Here is a 17659-nt window from a genome sequence, read left to right on the forward strand (position 1 = left end):
GGTGACCCGTGGCCTACCCCCACACCCACCACCACATGACCACTTACTAGATGTATCAGAGGAGAGAATGGCCGCTAAGAGGCCACACCTGCTGGGTGAGTGAGGATGATGTGACTTGTCTGAGACACTCACTCCAAGCTTGGGGCATGCCCTGTGAATCCTGTGAGACGTCAGGGGTAGCCTAGCACAGCAGAGGTTGGAATCATCCACCTTTTTATATTCTCACAGGGGTGAGGTGATATCTCACTGTGCTTTTTGTTTACATTTCTCTTGTAAGTGATGATGAATACTTCTTGTGTGCCTGTGGGCCCTCCAAATGTCTTCTTTGGAGAAGTGTCTCTTTAGATCTTTTGCCTGTTTCCCGATTGGGTTGTTTTCTAGAGTTGTATGGGTTCTTTATAGGAAGACTGAGAACAAGTGTTGGTGAGGATGCAGAGAAGAAGGAACATTTACTGTTATAGGGAATGTAATTTGGTGCAGCCTCTATGGAAATGGTGTGGAGATTCCTCAGAAAACTAAAAAGGGGGCCTCTCTGGTGCCACAAGGGGTTAAGCACTGCACCATGAAGCTATCCGCAGCCACTGCAGCACGGGTTCGATACCTGGCCAGGGAGCTATCCACATGTTGCAGCAGACCTCTCCTGACTCGCCCACTGCTCCCCTCAGCAGTGTATTTCAGTCAGTCTGCCTGTTCTGTTCCCTACTCTCTCTCTGGGTGAATCCTCTCAGCCCCCATACCTCTGGCCTGTACTCCAGCTCTTGTATGCATAAATAAATCTTCAAAAAAAAAAAACTTACAATGGAAATAACACATAATCCAGCAACATCACTGCTAGGCAGTTTCCCAAAGAAGATGAAAATTCTAATATAAAAAGATGTATGTACCCCTATGTTCAGAGAGCCCTAATCACAGTAGCTAAAGACATGGAACCACCTAATTACCCAACAGGATGAAGAAATTTTGGAAAATATATATGAAATAGTGCCTTTGGGGACCAAATTGATGGACCTTGAGGTACCTGTGCTAAGTGAAATAAATCAGACAGTAAAAGACAATTAGTGGATAGTCTCACTCATTTGTGGAATACAAATAACCAAAGTAAACAAACTGGCAAGGCACTGCTAACAATTTTTAGGCTATGAAATATATTCTGGTTATCAGCGTGAATAGTGGGGGAAGGAAGCAGGAAAGAGGTAAAAAAAAGGGGATAACTCACCAGCACTGGGGTGCCTCCCAGGTGGCCTAGGATTAAGTCACAACTCTATCATTGTGATGTCCTGAGTTTGACCCCCAGCCAGGGAGCTACCCACATGGCGCAGCAGACCTCTCCTGTCTCACCCACTACTCCCCTCCCTGTATTTCAGTAGATCAACCTGCTCTGCTACCCATCCTGTCTCTGGTGAATCCTCTTACTCCACACACTTCTGGCCTGTACCCCAGTTCTTCTATGCGAAAAAATAACAACAACAACAAAAAAAACACAACTCACCAGCACTGGAGTTCTGGTGGAGGCTGAGTGAAGCTTGCACATATAAGAAAGGGTGAAGTTGAGTACGCCCATGCTTAGACAGTTATGTAAAGGAGTAGCAAATCAATAAAATTTGAGGAAAAAGAAGAATCACCCACCTGCTTAAGGCATACCTAAATGTTCCAGACCTTGCCCCAGTTTTCAAGGTGATGGTCTTCCTGTATACAGTTGGAGCTACTCTGTGAACTGCAGATACATGCCCTGCAGTGGGGAAGGCAGTCAACACTGGAGCCAGATGGTATCGCCCCAGACACCTGCTCTTTGGTACTAACCTAGGTGATTCATGTTCTCCCTGCCTGCCAAACTATCCTAGTCCGGACATTACTCCAGTGATGGATGACCTGGGTTATGAATCTACCTGACCAAAACACATTTTGCAAAGCCAAATATTTCCATCAGTTCAAAATAAACATGCTTGCCAAGAACTACAAACCCACAATTTCAACCTGTTAACACTTGTAAAGGAGAAAGATATAAAACAATTGATTTCCTTGGATTCTTTGGTCTCCTACGTTACCTTTACTGTTGTTTTCAACTACTTTTCAACTCCTGCTTGGACAGCAAGAGAATCACAGTTGAAAAGAAAACCCGAGTGTCAGGATGAAGAGTTAGCCATCTTGTCCCTGAGAACAATTGTCAAGCATCTTGGTGGAAAGGTCATGTGATACGGAACGAATCATCATTTGGAAGCAATGCTTTAAAACTTTGCACGTAATACTACTCAAAATACCCTGCCTTAAAATAATTCCAACAACAGCTATTGAAGAAACATAGGCTTTGTGTGTTTCTACATTTTTCCAAGGAAGAAAGATTAATCTCACGGTGCCATCCATATTAGAGGTCAGCTCATGGTGTGATCGATATCAAAGGTCAGCTCTTGGTGTCATCCACATCAGAGGTCAGCTCATTCAGGTGAGTGAACTAAAGCTTCATGTGAAAAAGAAAGCTCACACTGTGTATCCTTGAATGGAATTTGGTATGTGACATGACCACATAGCATATAAACTATTGTTTTCATTGGGAATTCTTTATCTTGGGACTGATTGCTTCAGAAAATGGGCAGCCATTTTTGATTTGGCCCAGAAAGAGTTTAGACATGTTGTTTATACATTTAACATGAAATCCACTCATCAGAATTGAGGGTAAGCTCCGTGGGACAAAGTAGTAATTAAACTTCCCTGTGAAGTTGTGGGCTCTTAGATGGCATGTCTCCCAAGAAGCTCAGTCCTACAATCTTGTGATTACAAGAGTTTGCTTTGTGATCATCAAATGGGTAGTGTGTGTGTGTGTGTGTGTGTGTGTGTGTGTGTGTGAGCAAATGGCTATTAAGCCTACTATCTACATGGCTGTTTGAAATACAGCTCATCAGGCTAAATTAAAAACATTCTGTTGATCTGAATACATTTATTTTTGTTTGAAACACGCTGATGGAAAAAGGTCTACTATACAAATTTACATTACCTCTTAGATGTGTTGACATTTCAAGATCTTATATGAAGGTTGTTTTTATCATGTCATCCATTAGTGAAATTAGAAGTGGGGTATAGTAAGGATAAACTATTTTAATGATTAGAGGAACCGTTGTACATTTTTGATGAGAATATAGACTGGCCCAGCCCCTATGGAAAATAATATGGAGGTTTCCAAAAATATTAAAAATAGAGGGCCTCCCTGGTGGCGCAAAGGGTTAAACACAGCACTATGAAGCAATCCGCAGTCTCTGCAGCACGAGTTCAATCCCCAGCCGGCCAGGGAGCTACCCACATGGCGCGGCAAACCTCTCCTGTCTTGCCACTGCTCGCCCCAGCAGTGCATTTCAGTCAATCCTCCTGTTCTGCTCCCCACTCTGTGTCTGGTGAATCCTTTTACTTCCCCCCATGCCCCATATCTCTGACCTGTACCCTAGCTGTTGTATGCATAAATAAATAAATCTTTAAAAAAAAACAGATCTATCATATAATCCAGCAATCCCACTCCTAGGTATGTACCTGAGGGATACAAAAGCACTGATTGAAGGGGACATATGCACTCCTGTGTTCATTGCAGCACTGCAGTGAAGGTATGGAAGCAACTTAAGCACTCCAGGACAGATGAGTAGATGAAGAAGAGGTGGTGCATGTACCCAAAAGACTACTAGTCAGGTATCAAAAACATTAAATCTTGCCATTTGTGACAATGTGGATGGAACTGGAGGGGGTTATGCTTACCAAAATAATTCAGGTGGAGAAGACAAACAGTGGATGATTTCAGTCACATGTAGAATGTAAAGAAATAAAACAAAGGACAGATGAAACTAAGCCAACCAAATCCTAAAAATCAGATGGCAGAAGTGAGGCTACCAGACAGGGAAGGGGTTGGTGAGCAAAGGTGGGATGGGACCCAGTGGACTGTGGAGAATTATGGGTGCTTTAGTGGCGGGTGTGGCGTGGTAACATGTATCTGAAGAGATGTGAGCATATTCCCCTAAGTTATATCAGTGTTAGAAACCAAATTACCTCAACAAAAAAAATACCATTAAATTTTTTTTCAAGCTCAAAACCTGAGGTTTTAAAAATTATCTGAAGACACTGATAATAATTATGTTTGGGACTTGAGATCAACACAGTCAAACTGAACATTGCTTCACAATTGCAGGGCTCATTAAATTTGATTGAGCTATGCTTCACTACAATGAAAATCAGTTTCTCAGTTATTAGAAGTGGTTCTTGGGGGTTCCAGAGAAATGGAAAATCAGTTTTCCATTAGTTCATATATGATAGGATCACTTTATTTTACTTTACTTCCCTACATATACACATACACACCAGGGTGTGCGGTGTCCAGCTTCTGAGGAAAGAGAGGAGAAGAGTTCGGACTAACACGAAGTTAAGATTCTACTAAGCATCTAATATGAATGAGCACATGAACATCAAAAGGACTCTCCTAAATTAACCAATATGCAAACAGAACAATCCCAGGCCCTCTCAGATTCTTTAGAGGATTAATGATAAACATATGCACTTAAATTATTTACCAGCCTGAGCTTCACCAGTTAAAAAAAGCCGCAAAAGTGAAATTCACATCTCTATCCTCATCCATTGGTCAAGAACTGGGAAGATGCATATTAATTTCTCTTTCTCATTTGACACCACCAGGAAATTCCAAACTTCCCCAGTATTCCAGGGCTGCCTTAAATTCTAATCCCTCATAGAATTCATGCTTGTAAATGATGTCCTATCTGCCTTGATGTCAAGTTCTCTTATTGTGTATTCACTACTGATAAAAATAATCTTAAAATATATTTAGGCCCTTTATATATGTGTGGTTGCTTAATTTCTATAAAGTGCATTTTATACATCAGGAAATAAATACCAGTAAGGAATGTACTGAGTGGCTGAAGAAACTTCTTTGCTGTCACTGGCCTGTCCCTGGAATCTAAGCAATCCTGACAGACCTGTGTCATTCATGGAATAAAGGTGATCCCTTGTCAGCCAGGAGTCTCGGACTTCCCCGGCCGTCCCGCAGAGCCTGGCTTATGCTCTCTTCTAAACCTCTCACTATCTCAGTCTGTCTGAACCTAACCTCCTTCAAATTCCACTGAACACTGTTTTCTACATAAAGCCTTTACCAGTTTGATGGGTTGGAAAGACTCGCTTCTTTGGAACTGTGACTTCTACGTCTTTGGCTTCTGTGGACTGTTTCTTAGAGCATTTAAGACTTTCTACCCTATACTACTATGTTTCTGAGTGCACTTTTTTGAAGTTTACCCAAGGACAAACTATTGCTTACTTTTCTGGTCTATGTCAGTACCCAGCATAATTCTGTACTCATAAGGTTATTTGAATAAATGAATGCAAAATTAAATAATATAATGGATAATAAACGTGGATGGCCTATTATCGGTGGTGTCAAGATCTACACACACAATGGTGTGGAGAAAGAAGGTCCTATGGTTTCAGCATCCAGCCTTAAATTTCAGTTTCTATATTATACTTTTAAAGGTGTTTTTTTTTTGGCACAGAAATATGAGATTTGAAATTTGCATTACAGAACTACCCCAGTTAACAAACAAGTTACATTAACTGTCTATGTTAATAAATAAGATACCATCAAAAGATAAAGTTCATTAGGAAGACTGTGCAGTGACTACGGAAGAAACACCATGTAAAATCATATTTTGGATAAGATTAAGCTAGAAGGCCACTTTGTTATCATTCTGTATGGAGCCTCTGAGAGTGTATTCACACCCAATTTATTCTTGGTAGCTCATACACCACTTTGCTCTACTTAAGATCTGAGTAGGCAATACATATTCAGTTTTTTCCACAATACACCCCATATGGTAGTCTGTGTTTACAACGTGGATTATTAATATTATAAGTACTAATCTTAGTTTTTTCAGCAAAAATTAGTGACTCCCCTTTGCCTGTCCATAAAATTATGCTACCATTGAGAATGGCACATATTAAAAAAACTAGCAACAACAAATGTTGGCGAGGATGTGGAGAAAAAGGAACTCTTGTGCACTGTTGGTGGGAGTGCAAACTGGTCCAACCACTATGGAGAGCTGTGTGGAGATTTCTGGACCTACTAAACATAGAGCTTCCATATGATCCAGCAATTCCACTCCTAGGGATTTACCCAAAGGACACAGAAACATCCATTCCAAAGAGCACCTGCACCCCTATGTTTATAGCAGCACTGTTTACAATAGCTAAGCTTTGGAAACAACCCAAATGCCCAAAAATAGATGACTGGATCAAGAAGATGTGGTACATATATACCATGGAATATTACTCAGCATTCAAAAAAGTTAAACACATGCAATTTGCAGCAACATGGATGGCACTGGAAGGGATCATGCTCAGCGAAATAAGCCAAAAAGAAAAAGAAAAATACCGGATGGTCTCACTCATAGCAGGAATCTAGAAAACTTAAATAAGGGACCAGGAAAATGAATATAAGAAAGTGAAAATCAAAATCAACAAAAAACTATGAACCAGAGACACTTTTTGGGGGTGGGGGCGGGAGGGGAAGGATTGGGGTCAGAATGGGGCGTTTGCAATTGTATGGGGGAATATAAAAATAAAATTTAATATTTAAAAAAAAAAAATTATGCTACCATTGGATTTCTACATCTTTTTTGGTTATGGTAAAAAAGTTATTTAAGAATCAGAAAATAGAAGATTAGAACTGATGAATTTTCTCAAAATAAACTTGTAGTTTTAGATGATCAGAGGCTCTCACAAAGTTTTAAGAAATAATTCCTGATATTGGTGATTAGTGTCTTCTCTCTCTTTTTACCTCTGTCAGTTTTGCTAGCAATATAGCAATGTTATTTTTTTCTAACAAAGAGCCAACTTTTGTTTAATCAATTTTCTTTGCTGTTTTCCTATTTGTAATTTTGTTTGTTAATGCTCTTATTATTATCTCCTTCCTCTTCTTGATAACAAAAGTTTATTTTTCTGTATTTATATTTTTATTTTAAAATGCTGACAACTGGGCCTCCCTGGTGGCATAAGGGGTTAAGTCTCAGCACTATAAAGCTATCACCAGCCACTGCAGCATGAATTTGATCCCTGACCAAGGAGATAACCCGCATGGCACAGCAGAGCTCTCCTGTCTCACCCGCTGCTCCCCTCAGCAGTGTATTTCAGTAGATCCTCTCACCTCCCACACCTCGGGGCCTACACCCTAGTTTTTGTATATGTAAATAAATCTTAAAAAAAAAAAAGCTGACAACTGCTAACTTAACATGATGGCCAGTTCATATATGTGATTTTAGTTGTGTTAATTACTGAATATTCACTAAATTGGTAACATTATTTAGTGTTTAACTGTGCATGGCCACAAAAAGCTCAGCTAGAAAACAGGAAAATCCTTTCACCCCCCACACAGGTAATAAGTTAAAATTTTACTTAAGTTTCCATTTGAGGAGATTCTGGGTATTTATAAGTATTCTCTCTCAATATTTGAGGAAAACTTGCAACACAGCTCTAAATCATCATGCATAGATATGTTGAGAACTAAGAAAATTCTGTAAGAAGTCTTTTTTCCAAGGAAGGACAGGGAAACTACAGAATAGAAAATAAACTGGAGAGAAACAAATTACCCACACAGGAAAGAAGGGATATTTTAGCTGAAATATAGCTGGAAAATTTAGGTAGAGGTCTTACACGAGAGAGGGGAAAAGACAGAAATGTCTGAGTCAGAGAAAGATCGCTCCCTGAAGAGACGTGCGCTGCCAGAAAGACCAGGGTTTTGCAACTGAGCTAAGTTGAGAATAAATGTCGAGAAAAAAGAAGACCTTTCTTTAAAAAACATATATGAGTTTTAAAAGAAAAGGTGAGATTAGAAATAAAAAAATAGTTAATTATCTTTAAGTATTTGCCAATTTAACTCACAATCCCTGACTTCCTAAAGCTTGCAATCTAACCAATTGATTCTGTCTTACTGGATTGTTTTAAAGTATATCATGTTTAAAATAGATGTGCACATATTAGCTTATTTTTTATTTTTTATTTTTTTAATATTTATTTATTTATTTATTTATTTATTTATACAAGCACTGGGTACAGTCAGAGCGCGGGAGGGTGAGAGAATTCACCAGACCAGAGTGGGGAGCAGAGCAGGCAGAAGGACCGAAGTACACTGCTGAGGGGAGCAGCGGGCGGCAGGAGAGGTCTGCGCGCCATGTGGGATCCTCACCCGGTGGCTGGGGATCGAACAGGTGCTGCAGAGGTTGTGAGCAGCCCCGTAACCCAGCGCTCAACCGCTGTGCCACTGGGGAGGCCCCAGCTTATTTTTTAATTGTTTCAAAGAGATAATGTTTTGAAATGACAACTTTTACATTTCTATGGATCCCCGTACTTTAGCCAGTATGTTTGCTTTAATAATTAGTCTCGGGCCTCCCCTGGTGGTGCGGCAGTTGAGCACTGGACTGCAAAGCTGCCTGCAGCCTCTGCAGCACCGGTTCATCCCTGGCCCCCAGCGAGGGTCCCACGTGGCGTGCAGACCTCTCCTGCTGCGCCCACTGCTCCCCTCAGCAGTGTATTTCGTTAGTCTGCCTGTTCTGCTCCCCGCTCTGGCTCTGATGAATTCTCTCACGCTTCTGACTGTACCCAGTGCTTGTATAAATAAATAAATAAATCTTTAAAAAAAAATAGTCTCACTGAGCTGCAGTGTGTTGGGTGTTTTTTAAAGCCCACAAAACAGTAAGAAGGTAGGTGCTCCTTGTCTGCATCTGTGGGAGAATAAGAACAATCAACAGCTAACTTTCATTTTAAAGTTAGCTCTGCACATTAGTTTCTCCCAAGTCCCTGAATTGCCCTATCTCTATGTTCCTTTTTCCCTCCATCTCCCTAAATGTAAACCTTTTGTAGGGTAAGGAAAAATGTCAGGCTTTTCTGCCCTCCCGCCATCAGGATAGATGATGGATCCTTGCAGTCCTGAATGCAGGCCTGATGGCGGGCACCTGGAGTAGGGTGTGGGCATAGGTAGATGGGATTCACCTGGGCTGAGGCTGGGCTTTTAAGGGCGGCATCACGGGGACGCCAGCAGAAGCCAAAAAGAAGCAGAACGAATGGAAGAGCAGAGAGAAGGCCAGAGAGCCCAGATAGAGTGAGGATTTGCTGGGGGCTGGGAGGCCTGCCAGCCTCCCGGCCCCCCAGCACCCCTGCCTGCCATATGCCTGGTGAACCCCAATAAAAGCCTGAAAACGTGCCAAGGTCTCCAGGACGCTCTCCTTTACCCAGTCTGCTGGATCAGAAAACCTGCACTGTGTCCTGTCCTGCCTTTACACCTTCCTTAAGGTTTTGTCCTCAGGCCTAGCATGTCAGTCTCTCTCCTTCTTACAATGTGTCAAACTTCCATATTGTAGTGGCAGGAATGGACACAAGGCAGGTTTTCTATGACCCCATGCAGACCAGGGTAAAGGAGGAAAGAGTCTTGGAACCCTCAGTGGCTTTTTTGCAGGCTTTTATTTGGATTTACCAGGTACACGGCAAGCAGGGGTGCTGGGGGGCTGGGAGGCTGGCAGGCCTCCCAGTCCCCAGCAAGTCTTTCTGGCGCTCTCCTGCTTTTTCGCTTCTCTGCTTCTGCTGGCGTCCCCATGACGTGGCCCTTAAAAAGCCCAGTCTCTGCCCAGGTGAATCCCACCTACATGTGCCCACACCCTACTCCAGGTGCCCGCCCTCAGGCATGCATTCAGGACCGCAGGGTTCCCTCATCCATCCTGATGGCAGGAGGGCAGAAAAGCCTGATACTTTTCACCTTACCCTACACATATCTAGTTTCAAACCCAGCTGAGAAGTCACATCTTTTGCAAAGGTGTCTTTAAACAAGCTTTTTCCCCCCAGAGCTCTTTCGATTCCTGTATATATTGCTTATGCTAACACCTACCACAGTGTGCTATGCTTTATTTTACATTTGCCTCATCACTGGATTTGATGGCAGAGCTTGGGTTTTCAATGCTGGTGTAGAAGACTAAGGATTAAACCAGAAGCAACAGAGATATCAGATTCTTTTTGTAGCCCATCTGCTCACAGTTGGTCAGCATTGGGCAGTGTATGAAACTGCAGTTTTCAAGTGTGTAAGGAAGAGGACTGGACAAGCAGAGGTCCCCACAGCATGTGTGAGGAGTCAGCAACTTTGGCATCAGCTGGGATTTGTTGCAAATGCAAACTCTACTGAGTCAGAAATTCCCAGGGGTAAAGCCTGTTTTAACAAGCTCTCAAGGTGTTTGAAGTGAGATAAATTTGAGAACCACTGAATGATTTCTAAAGTCCTTTTCAATGTGAACATTCCCTTTTTTTTTAAAGATTTATTTATTTATGCATAGAAGAGCTGGGGTACAGGCCAGAGGTGTGGGGGGATGAGAGGATTCACCAGAGACAGAGTGGGGAGCAGAACAGGTGGATTGACTGAAACATACTGCTGAGGGGAGCAGCGGGCGAGTCAGGAGAGGTCTGCTACGCCATGTGGGTAGCTCCCTGGCTGGGGATCGAACTTGTGCTGCAGTGGCTGTGGACAGCTTCATAAGTTGCGTTTTAACTCTTTGTGCCACCAGGGAGGCCCTCAGTGTGAACATTCTATGATCATTTGGAAAAATGTTAAAATGTTACGAGATTTTAAATATTCATATTTATTTTTTACTAAAACGGAATTCTTACACACTTTAAACAATTAACTGGTGTCCTTTTCATTCTCAGATACTGCTCTTAACTATTTAAAAATATTATATTGCTGGGCCTCCCCGGTGGCGCAGCGGTTGAGCGCTGGGTTGCGAAGCTGCCGGCGGCCTCTGCGGCGCCGGTTCGATCCCCGGCTGCTCCCCGGCCACCGGAGGAGGATCCCACATGGTGCGCAGACCTCTCCTGCCACCCGCTGCTCCCCTCAGCAGTGTACTTCAGCCCTTCTGCCTGCTCTGCTCCCCGCTCTGGCTCTGGTGAATTCTCTCACCCTCCCGCGCTTCTGACTGTACCCAGTGCATGTATAAACAAAAACAAACAAATATAATAAATAAATAAATAAAAACATGCCTCTATAAAAAAAAAAAAAAATTATTAAAAAAAAAAAAATAAAAATATTATATTGCTAGAACTTTCAGTGAATTTTTCAAGTACTAAAAGCAGATATTTTGGACTCTGATACAAAGGGAACAATTGATTTTAAGATATTCTTCAGACAAAGAAGCTGAGTTTGCTGCCTAGTAAGAGATGACGATTTTAATCGGACAGAATGGCTTTTCCCTCCTTTTGTAATTAGCAAACTGAATATTTTTAGTGCCAGGAATGTTGGGTAGGGTCATTTCATTATCATAATTCCCTCTGAAAGCTAATTGTGTGTGTGTTTTTTTTTTTTTTAATCCAGTAGGAAAACTTAAAAAATAAAAAAAGCAGGCAATGTAAACTTTAATTTGGGTTAAACAAAAAAAGAAAGCCGTGATCACTTACTAAACTGTAAATAGTGAAACAGCTAATAGGATTCAAGTAAGGAAATATTCAGAGACTTCTTTGTCTAGTTTCAGCAGGAGGAAGGAATCTGGCTTCATTTGAAATTAATGCCAGGAACAACTCAGACAAGCACCATATTTACTCCTACTTTTATCATAAGAGAAGTCAAACAGCATTTTGGAGGGAGGAAAAAGTGGGTACATAATCCAGCAGGTCAGTTTTCACGAACAGACACTTGTTCATATTAACATGTGGAGAAAAATCTCCCCTGCAAGGCTGCTCATGTAGGGCCACGTCTGCCCTCACTCCAGGAGCTGATTACCACCCATGGAACTGCAAAGGGCTTGCTTTCTTGGCATCTTATTTCCAACTATTTCCTACATATAAAAATAGTTGTGGGGAGATGATACGTTTGCAGACCTAAGGCCTAATACAGTCAGCCTTTCACTTTGTTCTAGCGCCCCGGTTACCCATGACAATGAGCTCAGCTGCTGGCTCTATGTCTTCTAGCTAAATTGCAAAGTTCTAGCCCTATCTCTTTCTTTTCCTCATGGAGAGAGATGTCCGTTTTCTTGGTCTTTGGAGCCCTCAGGAATACAGCAACTGCACCAACATTTTCTGGTGAGATTTTTTTCAAAGGAACCATCTCCATTTTTATGCTAGACACTTCTGTAGGCTGTCTACCATGCTAGTTCCATCTGGCAGAAAACAATGTACTGACTTTAAGGACAAATCATACAGAAATCTTAAAAAGAGGAGGCAAAGAAAAGGGAAGGTCTTTGAAAATCTGGCCTAAGCCTGGTGCTGATGGCAATAATGCAGGATTTTGATTTTCCAGTAAGATGTTTACCTCTGTAATCACTGTCCCCTTCCCCTGAAAAGAGAAGGTTGTGTTGAACTACAAAGGGTCTACATGGGCTAAGGATGAGGTATGCAGTGGAGCAGAGATGTTAACATCGAGGAGAGCTCTAAAAACAGGCTCTGTGAAGAATGAACTCAGAGGGATGTCCATCCCCAAAGAATTCACCCCCTCCTAAATCCAGAAAGAACATCCCAAGTTTGGGCCTCCCTGGTGGCACAGTGGGTTGAGTGCAGTGCTGTGAAGCTGTCCGCAGCCTCTGTATCATGAGTTTGATTCCCAGCTGGTCAGGGAGAAACCCACCTGGTGCGGCAGACCTCTCCAGTCTCGCCCACTGCTCCTCTTAGCAGTGTATTTCATCAGTCTGACTGTTCTGTTCCCCGCTCTGTCTCTGGTGAATCCTCTCACCCTCCTGCACCTTTGACCTGTACCCCAGTTCTTGTGTAAAAATACACAAATCTTTAAAAAAAAAAAAGAGAATATCCCAAGTAGATGAGTGCTACAGGGGAAAGGAGAGAAGGAAAAGTATAAGAGGTCAATGATGAGGAAGTGGAGGGAGAATGAGCAAGAAAACAAGATGGGGAGGAGCTTGCAAGACAAGCAAAGAATAACAGAGTGCGAAGTCAGAAATGGGGATATGAGGAAGGGTCCAGATGGAGGGAGGTAGAGATGGGGAGATGTGAAAGCCAGAGGGGCGTGGTGGGGGTGGGTATGTTTATATTGGGAGGGTCTTTATGGGTGTGGTCCTGGAGATCTTCCCAGTGAGGTCATGATAACTGCATGGTAGACAGCCTACAGAAGCTTCTAGCACATGTCTGGCAAACACATCACTGGCACGGATGAAAGCAGCCGAGAGCCAGGACTGTTCTCGGGAGAGGCATTGCTTTTCGAGAGTAGGAAAAGCCACAAGGTGAAATTTCTCTGCTGTAGTCACTGGAAACGAGAAAGGATTTGGAGGGAGGATTCTGCTATAATACAGTCACAGCCCAGCTAGCCTGGAAAAATGCGTCCCTGCCACATCATTGCCTCCCCTATTACACTTCCCAGGGTAGAGTTTCGGTTGCTGCAGGGCACGTTAGTGTGTACATCAGCGGCTTCCCTGGTTTAGGATTTATACCAGCCCCCCTGTTGTGACACGAGGACATCTGTCATGGCCGCATTCACAGCTGTATGGCTTCCATATGATGAGTGTACACTGGCTTTTTCTAATATTTACTTTTAGGACATAGGTCAAGTGGGAAATTGGGGGGAAAGTCCAAATATTGTCTTAGTTTTACCTATGGTATAAGGAGATGGTGTTTATTTCTGTTCAATCTGACCATAAACTGTATATCATGTATTTTATTAATCTCTTTGTTATGTTGAGCTAGATATAAGTTTATGGAAGACAATTAGAGCTGATCATTCATCTGCTTTACGGTATCACATTTCTTTTCCCAGCCATTTCATTCCTGTTTACCCTAAGAGGAAATCTTTTATTGCAATGAGCTGAATATTATCTCATTTAATAAGAATTCTTAAATAAGCACATTTCTTTTTCTTTTTCTGTTGCTTCAGAAACACTAAGTTAATATCAGTGATGAACTTTTTAACAATTTATATTCTACTCTACTTTTACTTTTTTTCAAACTGTTCTCCTGAAATGCTAGAAAATAAATGAATCCCAATAAAATGCCAGTTAAATAAACCTTCAAAATCCTTTGTTTGATTTTTGTTAGAAGAAACTCCTACACAGGCAATTTGGAATGTGTTCAACACAAGTGTGAATCATCGATATATAATCCTTGAGAATATGTTGAAAGGAAAGTCTTTGCCGAAGAGAGAGTAGCTTAAAATAATCTCAAAGCATCTGGTTCACACCTGGGAAAGCACACTGTCTAGTTCAGCACTGCGATTATTAAGGCTGTGACATGAACTGTCCTTGGATTTTATATTTTCCTATTGCAGACAATTTCCACAAATGAGACTCACTGGACGGCACTGAGCCTTTTCCGTGCACCACAAAATAGCGGAAGAAAAAGCTGCAGAGGAGAAGGACTTACACGGAGGCTGCTCTTGGACACCAGCTGTGTATGAACGTTCAAGTCTTTATGTGAGTGTGACACACAGAAGTTTGGAATTTTCACTCTCTTTAGTCTATGTTTTCAGCTTAAGAGCATGAAAGCACGTTTACTCCAGGTTTGTATGTAAAATTTGTTCATGCAGAAGAGTAGTGTATCAGGTGCTTTCTCTTTTTTTTTTTAAATTTTTTTTTTTTGTGTGAGTGTAGAACTGGGGTGTAGGCCAGAGGTGCAGGGAAGAGGGGGTGAGGATTCACCAGAGACAGAGTGGGGAACAGAACAGGCAGATTGACTGAAACACACTGCTGAGGGGAGCAGTGGGTGAGACAGGAGAGGTCTGCTGTGCCATGTGGGTAGCCCCCTGGCCGGGGATGGAACTCACGCTGCAGTGGCTGCAGATAGCTTCATAGTGCTGAGACTTAACCCCTATGCCACCAGGGAGGCCCTCAGGTACTTTCTCAATAATGCAAAAATATTACAGATGGTCAGTATAGTGTGATTTTTTTTCTTTTATCTTTTTGTTAAGGCTTGGTTTCCGGATGTGAGTGTAATACATCCCTGCCTAGTCCACAGACGAAGACAAGCAGCAGTCCCTTTTATTTTCTTTGCACTCTCCTTTTGTCCCATCAGTTAAATTTTGTGCATGTAATAATTTTCTTAAAGGTGAGAAATGTCTACAAAATATTCCCAAATGATGCCAAACTTAAACATATGTTTAATTTTGACATTATCTTTATTCATGGAAACGCTTCATTAATAAAACCCCCTACTTCTTGGTGCCTTCCTCTCAATTCCCTCACATGGATTTGCTTATGTGAACCCCAAGCAGCCCTACACATACATATTGTCTACACACACACACACACACACACACAACTAAATGCTTTGCAACTGAATTTAGATCCTTTCTTCATTCCTAGTTATTTTTTCTTGACATTTTTTAGCCTCAGTTCTTACCACTTGATGCCTGACAGGCTTGTGAGGTGATGGAGGTCAAGAGAGGGTCCAACAGCCCCCTCTCTCTCTCTCTTTAAAGATTTATTTATGCATACAAGAACTGGGGTACAGACCAGAGGTATGGGGGGGTGAGAGGATTCACCAGAGACAGAGTAGGGAGCAAAACAGGCAGACTGACTGAAATACACTGCTGAGGGGAGCAGCAGGTGAGGCAGGAGAGGTCTGCTGCGCCATGTGGGTAGCTCCCTGGCCAGGGATCGAACTCATGCTTCCGTGGTTGTGGACAGCTTCATAGGTTGAGCGTCTTAACCCCTTGAGCCACCAGGGAAGCCCCCAACAACCTCCTCTCTTCATCATTTCTTTCATTTTGCCCCTTTCCCTCCTGATCAGTGCCCTTGAGCTAATACCTCAGGGCTCTCTCTTCCAGCTCTGTCCTACCTCCACATGTACGTGCCCTGGGAAGTATCACCCATAACCCAACCTGCCCTAGTCTCAGAGTCCTTACAAATTCAGGCAGTGGGTGTCATACTCCTCCCCTCCCTGCCCACCAGTCAACAAAGGATGACAGCAATTCTGCACACTCATGAAACTACCCGTATGCGAGAGTGACGTAGTGCTCTCGCCTTTGCAGAGGGCAGATGGTTTCCCCAGTCATGTGCCTCTTTCCTATTCCCTAGGACTCGATATCATCACTGTTTATTCCCTGCACAGCATTAAAACATTTGTATTAAAAGGATCTGACGTTTGCTGAAAGCATGCACATCACAATCGTACAGCTTGATAGATTCCACACAGTGACCTCCTAGGTCCACAAGTAAATATAACCAACATCCCCAAGGCACACCTTCCCCTTCTACCCAGCGGTAGCTACAATCCTAACATCTGCACCATAGATCGGTTGGTAATTTTTTAAATTTATGAAGCATAATATGCTTTGTGGTCTGACTTCTCTCACACAATGTAATGTTCATGAGATTGATCTATGCTGTTACATCGAGCTGTAGTTCTTTCATTTTCATCGATGAACATTATCTCAGTGCATAAATATACCACATTTTATGCATTTTCCTATTGATGGGAAATTTGGGGCTATCACAAAAACTACTACTGAGAACATTTTTGTCCATGTGTTATGGTGCACTAAGTCTTATTTCACTAAGTCATGAAATAAGAATTATTTTTTCAGTTTTGATATACACTACAGAAAAGTTTTCAGGGCCTCCCTGGTGGCAAAGGCGGTTGAGCCCTGCCCTGTGAAGCTGTTCGTAGCCTCTGCAGTGCCAGTTTGATCCCTGCCTGCCAGCGAGGGTCCCACATGGCACGCAGGCCTCTCCTGCCACGCCCGCTGCTCCCCTCAGCAGTGTATTTCATCAGTCTGCCTGTTCTGTTCCCTGCTCTGTCTCTGGTGAATCCTCTCACCCTCCCAAGCATTTGGCCTGTACCCCAGCTCTTGCATAACTAAAATAAATCTTTAAAAATTAAAAAAAATAGAAAAGTTTTGCAAAGTGGTGGGACCAAGTTACCTTTTTTCCACCCAAGTATAAGAGATCCATCTCTATATAAACACTATATATAATATGGATAATCATTAAAAAAATTACCACTTTGGTGACTGTTGTTACATTTCATTGTGGTTTTGACTTGCATTTCCTTAAAGACTAGTAAGATTTAGTATCAATTTATGTCTGTTGGACATTTGGATATCCTCTTTTATGAAGTGTTTGCTCAGATTTCTTGCCCATTATTCTATTGTGCAATTTGCTTTCTTTTACAGATGTGCTGGAGTGAGTTCTTTGTGTATTCTAGATATGAATCCCAGCAAGAAGCATATACACTGAAAATGTTTTCTACCACATTCTGGCCAAGCTTTTTACTCTGTGAATGATGCCTTTTAATAAAAGTAACTCCTTGGGATGTAGTCCACTTTGTAAGTCCTTTTCTTTGTGATTGGTGATTATCTTTTCTGTTTTAACCACATGTTTTCCTCCCTTAAGTCAGAAGATATGTGTCCGTGTTATCTTCTAGAGCATCTGTCTTTACCTTTTACACATAGGTCTACCAAATGTACAGCTGAAGTGATGTTGGGGTATGATGTGCGTTGACAATCAAATTTCCCTTATTTCTATTTATAGACATCCAATTGACCAGTCATCATTTATTGAAAAGGCTGCCCTTCCTCCACTCCGAGCAGGACCACTTTTGTCATAAATCAAAGGCCCTTTTGGGCATGGGCATGTTTCTGAATTCTGTACAGTGCCTCCTTGATTTGTTTCTCCTTTTTCAAACAGCATATTGTTTTAATCATTGTAGATTTATGATGGGT

At 42.1% G+C, this 17659-nt stretch overlaps 1 long non-coding RNA gene across 1 annotated transcript; it reads left to right on the forward strand.

The window, feature by feature from the left end:
* The first annotated feature begins 1334 nt into the window (after nucleotides 1-1334).
* On the forward strand, nucleotides 1335-17241 carry LOC129145645 (uncharacterized). Its single transcript, XR_008551502.1, has 3 exons — nucleotides 1335-2440; nucleotides 14267-14411; nucleotides 17111-17241. It is a non-coding gene; the product is annotated as an uncharacterized LOC129145645 (long non-coding RNA).
* The last annotated feature ends 418 nt before the right edge of the window (nucleotides 17242-17659 follow it).

This window comes from Talpa occidentalis, unplaced genomic scaffold (genome assembly GCF_014898055.3).
Source record: "Talpa occidentalis isolate TD23 unplaced genomic scaffold, MPIMG_talOcc4v2.1 talOcc4.13, whole genome shotgun sequence".
NCBI classification, from domain to species: domain Eukaryota; kingdom Metazoa; phylum Chordata; class Mammalia; order Eulipotyphla; family Talpidae; genus Talpa; species Talpa occidentalis.